General features: G+C 33.3%; 1 long non-coding RNA gene across 1 annotated transcript; it reads right to left on the bottom strand.

Annotated features, from left to right (window-relative positions):
* Window positions 1–1,113: 1,113 nt before the first annotated feature.
* LOC128676539 (uncharacterized) lies at window positions 1,114–5,223 on the bottom strand. The gene is made up of 3 exons (XR_008405423.1): window positions 5,068–5,223; window positions 3,514–3,609; window positions 1,114–1,744 (listed from the first exon to the last, which is right to left on the bottom strand). It is a non-coding gene; the product is annotated as an uncharacterized LOC128676539 (long non-coding RNA).
* Between the last annotated feature and the right edge of the window lie 8,146 nt (window positions 5,224–13,369).

The following is a 13,369-nucleotide window of genomic DNA, read 5'->3' as shown; positions in this document are numbered from 1 at the left end:
AATAATCTATTTTGTTTTCAAATATGGTATGGTTAAGATGGTATAGGTAGCATAAGTACACAAGTCTCAAGCGAACAAAAACATTTTGATATAAAAGATCTTCAGGTTATAAACCGTAACAAGAAGTTGGCGCGCTATCCAAATTGCTCGCTGCATTATCTCCGAAAAATAAGTATAAGTACTAGGTACATAGGTAATGAATACATTGATTACATATGGTAAGGTTTTTTTGTCGTTTGGTCAATAATGTATTATCTACTTTTTTTTCATCAGCATTCGATCACACTAATAATATGTTTCCTTAATTTAGAATATGACCTGAAAAAATGCCTGTGATGGCCAAATTTCTATTTTCATTCCTAAGCTACGATTCTATGAATATTACCGTACCTATCCATGCGTAAGTATAAACTTAAGTACAAATGTACGTATTTTAATTGCCATTTAACAATAAACCTCTCTCAGCGTAAAGAATAACCTTTAATTTTTTAAGATTTAGCCGTGATTTCACAACCGCCTGACGTCAACCTTCAAAATAAACTTGGTAATGTTGTTGTTCTCTATCAGCTCCCTTAGTCGTCTCGAATAACATCCACAGGAGAATTATGAACTGGTCCTATTCTAGGGAGGAACCACACGCTACAGTTTTGCTTGTTACTAATTGAGTAACCTATTAAATTAATATACTAATTTGGAAATAATTTATCATTCAAGAATTTACGCGAGAAATATTTTTTAACCGAATTCAACTCCGATAAAGTAGCGGTGAATCAAATATTAAAATTGAAATGGAATTTTTATCAAAATAACTTTTCGTGTAATGTCCCTGCGATTGAAGAAAAGAATAATAAATTTTGATTACTTTCTCACGTCCGCAATCGTGATTTGATTCTTGATTCGATTCTTCGATTCTTGAAAATAGAAATTTTATGAATTTGTTTCAGTTGAAATTATGTATTTTTTAAACGATTCATTCAATTGCAAGAAGTTTGTTAACAACGAACGCTCTCTGAGCAGGTAGGTATAAAGTAATAAACATTTTTGCAATTTTTATATTTTATTCCACTGTATGTTATGTCGTTTGTTCAGTATAGTATTTATATTGTACTCGTACTAGCTTTGTCTTTTAAATTTCATAATTCTGTAGGTAATAATAAAATCGAGATAAATACATGAACTGTAATTTCCATTCCGGCTTCGATCGGGTAAAACCATATTAAAAAAAGTACCCTATGTTACTCCTGAAGGTATCGTCCGTCTCTGCGCCAAATTTCATTAAAATCAGTCTAGTAGATCAAGATCTACTAGGCTGAATGTTTAATGAATAAACTCAAGAGTGTATTCATTAAAAACCAAAAATATAAATACAAATCTTTTCGCTTTATATTAGTATGGGGTATGGGTAGTACAGAAGGAGGATTATGAGACCGTTGAAAGATAATATTACGTAAAAGTTTTAAAGGCAAACATTTCAATATTGAAGTAAAAAAATATTCTTTTTTCTCAGCATCACCGACTGGTTAACTGATAGAAAAAGCCTCAGGCTTTAAGTCCGCCATTTCCATGTTTTTATAATAAAGTTAAATAAATACATAAAATAAGGTATTTTTCAGCTCAGTGAAATACAAACAACAAGAACCAAAGCCGAATTAATGTTTCGCTATTTAAGCGATCTTTCCAGCACATGAATATTAACGGAAGTCCGATACCAGTTCGCCAAAATTTTAAATGCCTTGGCTCGTTACTGAAACAACACAACGATGTAATTGACCGGGACGTAAGAAACAGAATGTGATAGTATAGAAGCCACGCTGTATCTTTCTCTCATCTAAAGTTCTTCGTTCGCTGTGACGCCCCGAAGCCCGAGATCTAAAATTAGCATTTTTACTACCGATCGCCTGATTTCATCTCAGTTTGGGAATGTTGTAGATGCTTATCTCTTAACCTTATGTCCTCACGGGTTTTTGCGTATACTAATAGGACCGATCGTATACTAATAGTATCGATATTGAATTGAATGTATATTCAATACTTAGTTCTATTAGTATACGTAAAAATCAGCGAGAAGTTTGGTGGAGGCTCCAGTTTAGGGTGTGGCTACCATTCTATATCCTACAATGGATGTTGTACGAGGAGACTACTTCGCAATTATACCGAATGTAAAATGTGTAAAATATTCGACAATATCATTGAAGCAATGTCATGCTATTTTGGACTTGATCCCACCGGAACCCGGCCCAAACACGTACGGAAAACAAATTTTCCTGCCGCGTTGTTTACTAGTTTCCGAGTAATAAAAAAGTTCCCTTGAAACCAGATTAGGAACTAGTCGAGAGTTTGCAAGACTTACGTGATACGAGTTTGACTCCGGCTGGCGCAAGTTTCTGAGTTATGAATATTTAATTGACTGATGTAGATGATGGAAGTTTAACGAATTTGTGTACTTGTTTAGTATCGGTCTTTGCAAAATTATTGGAAGTCTGCCTTTGCTGGGTGAGACATCGGGTCTAAGGAAATCCTGATAGCTTTCGTATGGGAGTCATCTGGAGATACTTGAGATCAAAACCAAATTTTCTAGTTTAGTATTTTCCAGATCACTGACGTGCGCGTCAAGACTGCAATGCTCAAGTGGAATTGGGCGGGGAATGTTTTGTCGAATGCCCCCAGAGAAATGGGCACAGATCACCACAACTGGATTCCCGACGAACGCAGGTGTCGAGGTCGACCACGAACAAGATGGCGGTATGATTTAGACAAGTTTCAGCGTGGTTTACAATAAATGAATCAAGATAGTGACTTTTGGAAGACAAATTATACAATACAGGCTATAAAAAGTCTTCGCCGTGCTATCATATTTCAGATGTTAATGTAAACTAAATATCGTACTCGTAATGTAAAAAAAAATAAGGGACAAATCACACTGATTTAGTTTGCAGCACTTGAGACTTATGTGATACCAACTGAATAATAAACTGTTTATTTCATTAAAATAGATTATCTTTCATTACTTATAAAATGAATGTAAGAGTTCAATATGATGATTAAGCGATTCAAAATGACCTACATATGACATGACAGATGAAAATTATATTATTCTGTTAAACTCCAGTTATCAAAATCAGCCTTATTTACGATGCACTTAAGTCTGCAATTTGTTTATTACGCTTCAAGAATATTTGTAACACCTTGCTGCCTCATTTAAATAAGTCTCTTTTATATTGTACATAACACAGGAAATTGTCTGAATGTACTGTTGGGTCGCCAAAATGGGGCCTGAATTTTTTGTAGCGACTGCTCTTTTCGCCATCCGCAAGATTAGATTCAAGAGGATAAATCTCTCCCTCCCCCTCTTGTCACCCATTTTGTGTGATGCCTTTATTTCGGATTATTTATACTACAGAGCAAAACATTTTGCTATCAATTGACTTTCTAAACATCCCTTTGACTGTACTAAAATAAGTCTGTATTATGTAAATAAAATTTTAAAATCATATTCGTTTAAAATATACTTACTTATTGTTCAAAAATATAATTTGTAAAAGTGCAATAGCTAGAATTATTGCTAAAAGCGTCTTCTATCTAGTCAACTTTCGGGCCATATAGTGAATGCTATAAAAAATACCCATTCAAAAATATTATATTATTAAGTATCTTAATAATAATACAAATTCAAGCTGAATCGATTCTCGTTTCTTATCAGAGCATACCATCTGCTATATAACTGGAAACCACATAAATACCATCCCGTAGTGTTTTGCGATATGTGCAAACATACAGACAAAATTCGAAAAAATATTGTTTTGGTTTTTAATACATCCTATGTCATAGCCCACTTCTAGTTAATAAGTATATATAATATAATACTATTAATATTAATTAAGTAGTCGTAAATAAGGGAAGGGATATCCATTAGAAAGAGATAGCTATATCTTGGGAAGTTAGATTGGAAAACTTCTGTTGCAATTGTATTGTCCTGCAGTGCTTCATATTGCGGCTGCAGACGTTGTTTTCGTACTTATTGAGATTAATAATAGTACTCAGTGAATTTATTATGTATTTTCATTCAAAGAAATATTTTTTTAAAATTGGACTTCAGATTTTAATTAACTTATAACTTAAATTGATGTCGAGACGACCCCCATGGCGTAATGGCCGCCACCACGCCTGGCGGCATTTTTCGTGCTTATGACATATTTGTCTGTAGTTCTGGGTATGTTGTGTCCATTTCTATGTTTCTGTCCGTTGGACCCGTAATAAAAGCCTAGTACTCGGTGTGAGGCGTTGAAGGTTATTCATTTATTTATTTAGGTGGGGTCCCAGATATAGGCACTAGGGCCTATAGCTACGCCACTGGACAAGTCGCCGGTTTGCACGGCACGGGCCATAAATCGGGTTCAGAAACAACTGAGCCCATTAATTTTTTACTATGTCAGCATCGGGTCGTAAAATCTGAACAATATTCACACGAACAATGTAGGAACATTGTTACACACCCTTTTGTTTTCTGTTAAATATAGATGCGATCTGTATCACGGCTGCGATGTGAATCAGAACTAGGGGACTATTACGCGTGTATAAGTTTTGAGCTGTCGTTACTACAAAATTTATTTTAAATTTGACTAACATTTATTAACTTGTACATAAACGTTCAGACAATTTTATCCAGATATTTTTCTACAAACTGCCTAATATCTGATTTATTCTGTTTATTTTTTAATGAAAGAAAAATAAAACATCAAAGAATTTAACTAAAACACTTTTTGTGAAAAACGTCCCCATTGGGATTCACTTGGTGATTCAAAGGATTATTGTGTAAGTTTTTGATCTTGTAACTTTTGATTTTGTTATTTTTTTCTGTCTTGCAATTATAACTTAAAAATAGAGACAACTAGCAATCCAAAAGACAACCAAGACATTTAACTTTTTTTTTAAATTAACCTTGAACAAATGGTAACACTGTATACCTCAGTATTCATTGAGTGAAGGAGCAAATTGATCTAACAATCTGGCGTCTTTACAATATTAAAGAAAGATATGTGAAAAGTTCTAACTCAGGGACATACGTACATTGTTTTGAAATTGCCTGTATTTTTCCTAAGGTAGCTCGCCCGTAGACGTGTGTCGTAAACAGCCGCTTTGTTGCAGCAATTTCAACGATACCACATTTCTGCGAGATTAAATTCGTAATACGACTTCAGTTTGGCTGTTTTCCGTATTTAGTGCTCCTACTAAGGGATTTCTCGTAAAATGTTTGCCTTCTTGAAATGTGTTAAGAACGAATTGCTATAATTTCATGTTCCATATAAAAATAACTTCAATTTCTATGGATAGCAAAAATAATAAAAGTTTTTATTTCAATTCCATATTTTGGATAAATTCCTTTTGAAATTCGAACATTGCTATTTTCATGTTCACAGTTTTTCTAAATTGAAACTATTGTACAACATACATTTTTTCGTCTCATAAAAATAAACTGGCATTTTGGAAGTTTTTTTTAGTTATTCGGAACATTAGTTTCATTTGGGCTTAAACTGGTTCATGGGGCACAATATTTAGATACACGGTTTTTCTTTGCTATTTGATATAAACACATTTTGGAGGTTAGCTTAAAGTATCAGTCGTGACTTACAGTTACCGTCAGCGACAGGTTTTCTCTCTATGAAGTCTTGGCTAAGGATTTTGAAGGTTATCTATCAATCTTTCTCCATGCAACACTAGTTTTTTTATAAAACAATAACTGGCTGGAACTCCTATTAATCGATGACGATAGTAGGGGATTCAAAGAAAATGGGATTTTTTTCAGAATGGCTTATTTGTCAATGTCAGGGCAGCAGTGACGGCTGCGTCTGTTTTTGATACGAGGCTGTTTCGTTTTATTGGTAACGCACATTCCCCCCTCTCCATGTGTTGAGTGAGACGGTATTGCGAAAGTTAATACGAAATACCGAGATTAAAATGAACAAAAGCTGTTCTGAATATGAGAAATGAGAAAAGTATTTATAGCGATTTTCGTACAGAATTGGTATTGAATGTTATCTTTTTTTTTTTAATTAAAAAATTAATAAAATATCAAGAAAATTTTTGTGTTAATGAAAGATTAAAGAATGTTTTTGTGTTTCCATAGCCAGCTGCCAAAAACGGATCCCATATGAATTCGTCATATCTGTCTGATCGTCCATATGTCACAGCTATTTAAGACCGAAATAACTAGGACATGACATTTAAAACTGATATGTATTATACTGATATGTTTTTAATAATAAATTTTATTTAGATTTTTTATTGTAAAAAAAATTAGGCAGTTTATCTCTATACTAGTATATAAAGAGGTAAGCGTTTGTGAGTTTGTATGTTTAAGGCGAGTAAACTCCGAAACTACCCAAGCGATTTCAAAAATTCTTTCACGAGAAAGGTACATTATCCAAGAATGCTATAGGCTATATTTTATCTATAATTCCCACGGGAGCAAAGTCCCGGGGATACATCTAGTAGTATATAAAGTGTCGACTGTCGGAATCGATTGAAATATAGTCACTTCCAAAGTGGAAATAAACACATTTTAAAAAATAAGGTATAAAATATAAATGAGTATATGCTGTTTCAGTTTCGACGAAAACTGCTTTTATTATGGCCTGCTACCTATAACATTTCAGAACAAAAGAGTACATTAATTACAAAATATTGAATTTCATTAACGATAAAATTTAATGAGTTTTTATATTATATAAATTTAATGCTTCATTTCTATGAAGCGTTAAATTTATATAATAATAAAAAACGAGTGATTCTAGAATGGACAAACCGCATACAGATAGTTCAAATCTTTGTTTGATAGTTGGCAAAGCCCTTACGCGCACGTGATCCATGAATATAAAAAGTTGTTCGTAAAGTGTCATAAAATTGGCCGAACGGCGCGCCCGTGAGTCCGTCTGCGAGGCCGTCAGCTATTTGTCATTTTATTAGTCGCGCAGGCCGCAATATTCTGCAAAATAAGTCGGTCGGCGAGGCGAGATTGCTTCCCAGTTTACTGCCTCTAACAGAGGCCCGGAGCCGGGAAAAAGTTGTAAATTTGCCACCAAATCGCGCGTTTATACAACCCTACTGACCTCAAGCGCTTTAACCGCTGTCCGTAATCCGACCCTGGCTGAAATTGAACTCACCTGCCCACTACACCCTCACCTACTATTTTAATAAAGTTACGTATCACATCCCCACACTCTTTGGACTCGCCTTTCACTACTCCAATTGGATTATTAATAAATTTCTCGTTTACATAATTTCAAAATACATTTATCGATTTTATAAATTATTTTAATATTATTATATTATAAGCCCACTGATAGGCCTCTTTTACCCATCTATGTACTACCTGCGATTATCATTATCATAATCATCCGCCCATCTTATTGCAGATCTACCATTCAGTCAATATTTTACCCCATCAACCTCTAGAACCTTACAGAAATAGATTATTGCTCGCAATATTCGACCAATCTATTAAACTCTTAACATTTGGCTTCCTTGTTTTTCTTTTTTATATTCATAAATAGAAAACTAATACCTTAACTACACGGAATATTGTATATCAGTTTAATATATCATTTCAAGAAAAAATACAAATGTATTTAAAATAATATAATTCGCATAGGTAAACATTTTTTTCTAATAAAAACCACGTATCAAATTATTCTCCGTGGCGCAGCCATTAGCAAATTGTGTAATTTTCCTTTTTCAAGTTTCTGTTGGTCCCCGACAAAATTGCTTCGCCCTCGCAACCTACTATTTAAAGGGAGTAATAATGAAAATTGACTTTAATAATTGCGTTAGTCAAATTGTTCCCAGGACAGAACAAAAATAATAGTCTCTATTCATTTTGTGTCAATTCAAAGATATGTTTGTAATTATATTTTACTGATACTGGAAGCAGTAGGTAGAATTATTTGGTCTTATGAAGTATTTACTAGATATTTTAAGGTTTTGCCCGTATCATTAAGCACACACACACAAAGATTTTACTCAAATTTTGAAAATATAATCATTTTGAATCTTTTTTATTTCAAACCGCTATATATTTATATTGGTTTAAGAAATATCCAAATACCGAAGATTCTTTAGCCACAGGCCACATTGACGGCTGAAGGAGCTGAAATACCATTATCCTAAATAATGAAACTATCAGTGTACCCCGCATAGACTTCCGCCATCTGTCTCCTGAACTTTGTGATTACGTTTGACGACACGCGGACTAAATTTAATTTCCGTTAGTGCGCTCTTAGTGCACTGCACATCTGTCTGACTTTGTTCTTACTTCTTGTCGTAAACTAACTTCAATACGTCAGCTGTGAGAACCTTACCAGTATACTGTTATTTTCCTATTGCAATGTTATATCATGTACTTTCATAGTGAAATTAAATACATTTCTTGTTTTTGCTATTACTAGTTTTATATTTCATTAATATCATAGTAAACAAATATAGGCTTCCCAGTTTCCCACATAATATGTTAGGTTAGGTACCATGTTGGATTAAAAACATGACTTCATGAACAACATTTGTTCGACGAGTTTTAACATAGATACAACTCAAAATCAGAAAATTAGAAATTCTTCAAGCCTTCTCCGACAGACCCCCAACAGGACATTTCATTTTTTAGACATTCGTCGACACGTTGACAAGACCCGTAATACTTGGAACTTTTTTATAGTTATATTATGTAATGTTTTGCAATTTCAAAATTATCCTAGAACTTTCAGAGCCCAGAGATAGTTATATTGTCTTTTCAGCTAGTTCATTAGGTTACCTCATTAAAACAAAAGCTTTATTTGAGATAACAATAAACATAATGTATTTTAAATTCGAATTTATGTAAATTTATTCCTATAGATACATCTAGTATAGGTTTTAATCTCGAAAATGGGTAAAGGGACTTGCAATATTGAAAAGGGTGACCCACCTATCTTTGAAATCAACAAAGCTTGTATTGTAAAAGAGTCTTTTGTCCGGGTATGTATTCAACTGGGTGTCATCGCATTTATTAGGAAACATAGAATGTTTGGAAGTACGACATTGACCACATTAACATCACAAGAATTTGATAACCGCAGATCAAATAATAAAGTTGGTCTGGTAGTGGATAAACTCAGGAGGCAAAAATGAAACCCAGAAGATACTTCCAGACTTCGAAGGGTTTCAATATCAAAAAGGTACTGAACTAAGTATGTTCAATTTTCTCTTCTTATTGTTGTTTAGAACTAGTCAGTACGCTCTTGTCGTTGGAGTATTGTCGCCACCGACAAGAACTCTCTCGATAACCATTGTAGACTCCATGTCGATTGCCTTCTCTTTCAGTTGACTTTCATAAATCTTTCTCGATGTCTCTCTGGACGTCTTCCTTTTTATATCACTTTTTTTAATATCACTTTTTCTTCAATATTTTTTCCAAATAAGACACTAACTTCTGTACGCTCAACGTTTTGTGTTATATATACATATATATATATATTATATATATATATATATATATATATATATATATATATATATATATATATATATATATATATATATATATATATATATATATATATATATATATATATATATATATATATATATCGACCGGAGTATTATTGATAACCCATTTACAAAAGCCTCTCTGCCGTCACAGAATAATTTAATTTAAGCCTAAAGCCTAAACGATTTTGGGAGTGGCTATCTCGCCGTTACGGTCAACACAAGCCACATTCAATAAGGGTATCAATTCATCTATTGTCATCGGATATGGTATATCAATTTTGACGTGATTACTATTGATATTGGCGCAGACTTCAGCTTATTTTAGGTACCTACCTCCACATAAGTTAACTTCTATTGTTAGTTTGTTCAAATATTCAAACACAGAAATGTAAATAAACTGTGTTTGGATACAGATTCGCTAGGAAATTTTATAAAATGCTAACGATCTTATGATACTATCGATAACAGTGACATATAATAAGATTTTAAATACCCAACTTACAAGACGATCCAGACATTATTTTTGTCTTGAAATCGAGGATATGATTTTTATGCAATTATGATTTTTATTGTTTTTTATGCAATAAACATGAATCGACATGTAGTAGCAACAAGTATATACTCGTATATGTATAATGTGTATAATTTATGAACACATTTACCATCGGCGTTGCCAGGTAAAAAATAGTTTGAATACTGCGAACCACTTACAGTAAACAGCTTAGTAATTATTACTGATGACCTATCCTGAAAGTACTTAGTCTATTTAATCATTTATCAAAGAACATCATTAATTGCTATCAGACTAAAAATAATTCATTCTACTTTTAAGATTTTGTAAATGGGAACGCCAACGCGAGTTAAAATTGTTGGAGAGATTCGACACGCAAATAAGAAGCAATGTCGAGACGATTGTAACGTGCGGTTTCCACACTAGAGTAAGACAATGCGATTTTCTTCCTTGGATGTTGTACGCAGTGATGTTTATACATAGGCAACAATTAATCCTTATTTAAGAAGTCCAACCTTAGCAGCTGATAGGCAACACTAGTATTCCCAGAGGGGATTGACGTCAGGCAGTCGGACGATCCTGTAGTCAGAGTAAAGTCTTCAAAATGTTTGTTTTTTTTTTATGCAGACTTCAGGCATCGTGCAAAAAAATAAAAAACGGTCCATTGTCCCAATTTGTCGGTTTTTCCGCCTGGCTCAGAAACCATCTTTCGAACATGAATCTGAAGTCCATACACATACTAAGTCAATGAAGAGTGTGGTGTAAATCTGGCGCTGGGAAACTTGCCAAGTCTATTCGCATTGCAGAAAGATGAGGTTTAATACAAATGGTGTTACAAAAGCAGTCGTCACTTCACTTATATAATATAAGTGTATCTGTAAGTAGCCACTACTTTATTTTTCTAATTCGTTTATGACGAATATATACATTAGTTTGTCCACACCATAGATAAAATTAATAAGGGGAGATGTGGTATCTTACGAGTTTAGTACACTCGTACTAAACCCATGTCTCCACACTTTCACACATTTGCAATTGCACACACGCAAATGATAAATCTCAATAGGTACAGGTTAGGTACGGAAAGTGATCAATAATAATATTATTGATGAACAATCATTGTGTCGCACGCATAATTCAGTCATGAAATAAAACATAACAAGATTAAATGACATTTTATTATTGTTCAGTGAAATGCAGATAATTTATTCACGTGTGTGGTGTCACGTTCATAATTAAATAAAGGAAACTTATGTTCATGTATACACTTCGGTGAAAAATAAGATGAGCATATTGTACTATTTTTCGTCAGAAACTAGTTTGAATCTCTGCTGGTTACATGAGGTATGTAATTTCACACAGTATTTTTCGAATTTATCTACATGCAAACAAGTCATTTTTCTTTATAATTTCGTCAGGATAAATTTATCGATAAGTTATTATTTATTATCACACTATTTGACGGCCGGCTGCCATCGGCCGTCAACGGTGACAGAAAGCATCGAGGCGCAACTGCCTTATCATTGAGAATATCAGTAACACCCGAATCCATTGCGCCGTCTGACGGATAGATATATTTTTTATTTTTGCAAAGCAAGCAATGAACTTTGTTATGAAATATGCACGAAACAATATTGCAAATTTATAAAATGAAAATGTGTATATTTTAATATTTACACACAAAATGTGATTCCATCTTTCACCATGTTCACTTTGCCGCTTGAATTTTTACAAATAACCACTGAACAAGCCGGAACATTTTGTGAAAAAATTAACAAAAAACATAGACGCGTGGTACATTAGGCTGACAGCGGAAATCTAAACTAGGTATGTAAAGTTCTTATATTGTGTGTTCACACGAACCGGGCTGCCATGACAAATATAATTTATATACCTATATTTCTTTCATCTATGGTCCACACTCATATTATAAAGTTGTTTTTTTTTGTTTATTAATGAATAAACTCAACAACTACTGGGCAGATTTTGATGAAATTTGGGCTTTTGATTGTACCTGTAATTATATCTATCTATTACGATTCCATAGCTAAATTACTTTAGACACAATATGGGTTATATTTTAAAATCAAACTCAAACTGCACGAACTCTGTAATCATAAGAAACAAATAAGATTTTGAAATCTATGAAATATATTGGATTACGATGTTACTATTGATAACGTTGTAAATGCCCAAGTTTTCATCTGTAAAGTTGATCATCTTGTAAAATTACCGTAACAGAAAAACTTTAAAAACAAAATGGCAATTAATTTTAAAGACAAATCGTCTCGAGCTAAAGTGTTAACATTTCGAGTGAAAAACTTTTCCCAGTTGAATGATGTTCATTATGATCATTATTACTTATAATGTCAGAAGACATTCCTCTAAGTATTTCAGGTTTTCTTTGAAAAGGGTTTTATTTTTGTAGTATTTTATGAATATTTTATGACCAGAAGGTTACGATTCATCTTACCATAGATTTGATTATATTCATGTCTATATTTACTGGTATACAATATGATAACGTTCACTAATGTTATAGTTACACAAGCCACATGCGGATACTAACTTGTTGAAGTCACCACGATAGAAATCGGTCGGGCATTGTTGTCATTTTTAAACTTTGTAGTGAGCACGGATATTTTATGCTTATTTACTTAATTTGTCAACCTAAAACTTTGGGAGTAAGGGAAGAATTTTTAATTTACCAGCTCGTGGGGTAACTAGATGACATTGTTACCGCGGTGTGGATTATTAAACAGCTAATTACTGAAGCAGATTGTTTGGGGACCAATGACAGCGAACACAATGCAGTAAACTAATCACGCTATTTGACATTACGTATTACTCATCTACGTAATATCTATACAGGTTGACTTTTTAGACGAGTCAAATTATCACATTGAACACAATTTCCTTAAAAAAGTTATACTACTTAGCAGTTAGCAGCAAATAGACATGCGGCCCGCCTGATGGGAAGTGGTCACCGTAGCCTGCGACGCCTGGGGTTAGGGGTGGCGAAAATTGGTTTTCAGTTGATCGGTCAATACATACATACAAAAAATATATTTTTGCCCCAAGTCGATTTGTAGACCTCGCTCGCTTCGCTTGCTCGGTCAATTATTATTTCTTCTTCCTATTAGCTATGCTCTTGTCGATGGAGTATAATAAAATATTAAAATTCTTTTTTGTTTACATTTCTTTACTAATAAAAGCGCTGCGGTATTAAATAAAAAATCCAACTCACAAAAATTCACGAAGACTCTTTTAACAAGAATGCAACTTTTTTAAGTATAAAGCTACAATGCTTATAAAAACATAATACCTACTATTTAATCATTG

The sequence above is a fragment of the Plodia interpunctella genome, chromosome 16 (genome assembly GCF_027563975.2).
Source record: "Plodia interpunctella isolate USDA-ARS_2022_Savannah chromosome 16, ilPloInte3.2, whole genome shotgun sequence".
NCBI classification, from domain to species: Eukaryota; Metazoa; Arthropoda; class Insecta; order Lepidoptera; family Pyralidae; genus Plodia; species Plodia interpunctella.
Note: the sequence above shows the minus strand (reverse complement) of the source record. Positions and strands in the feature narration are given on the sequence as shown.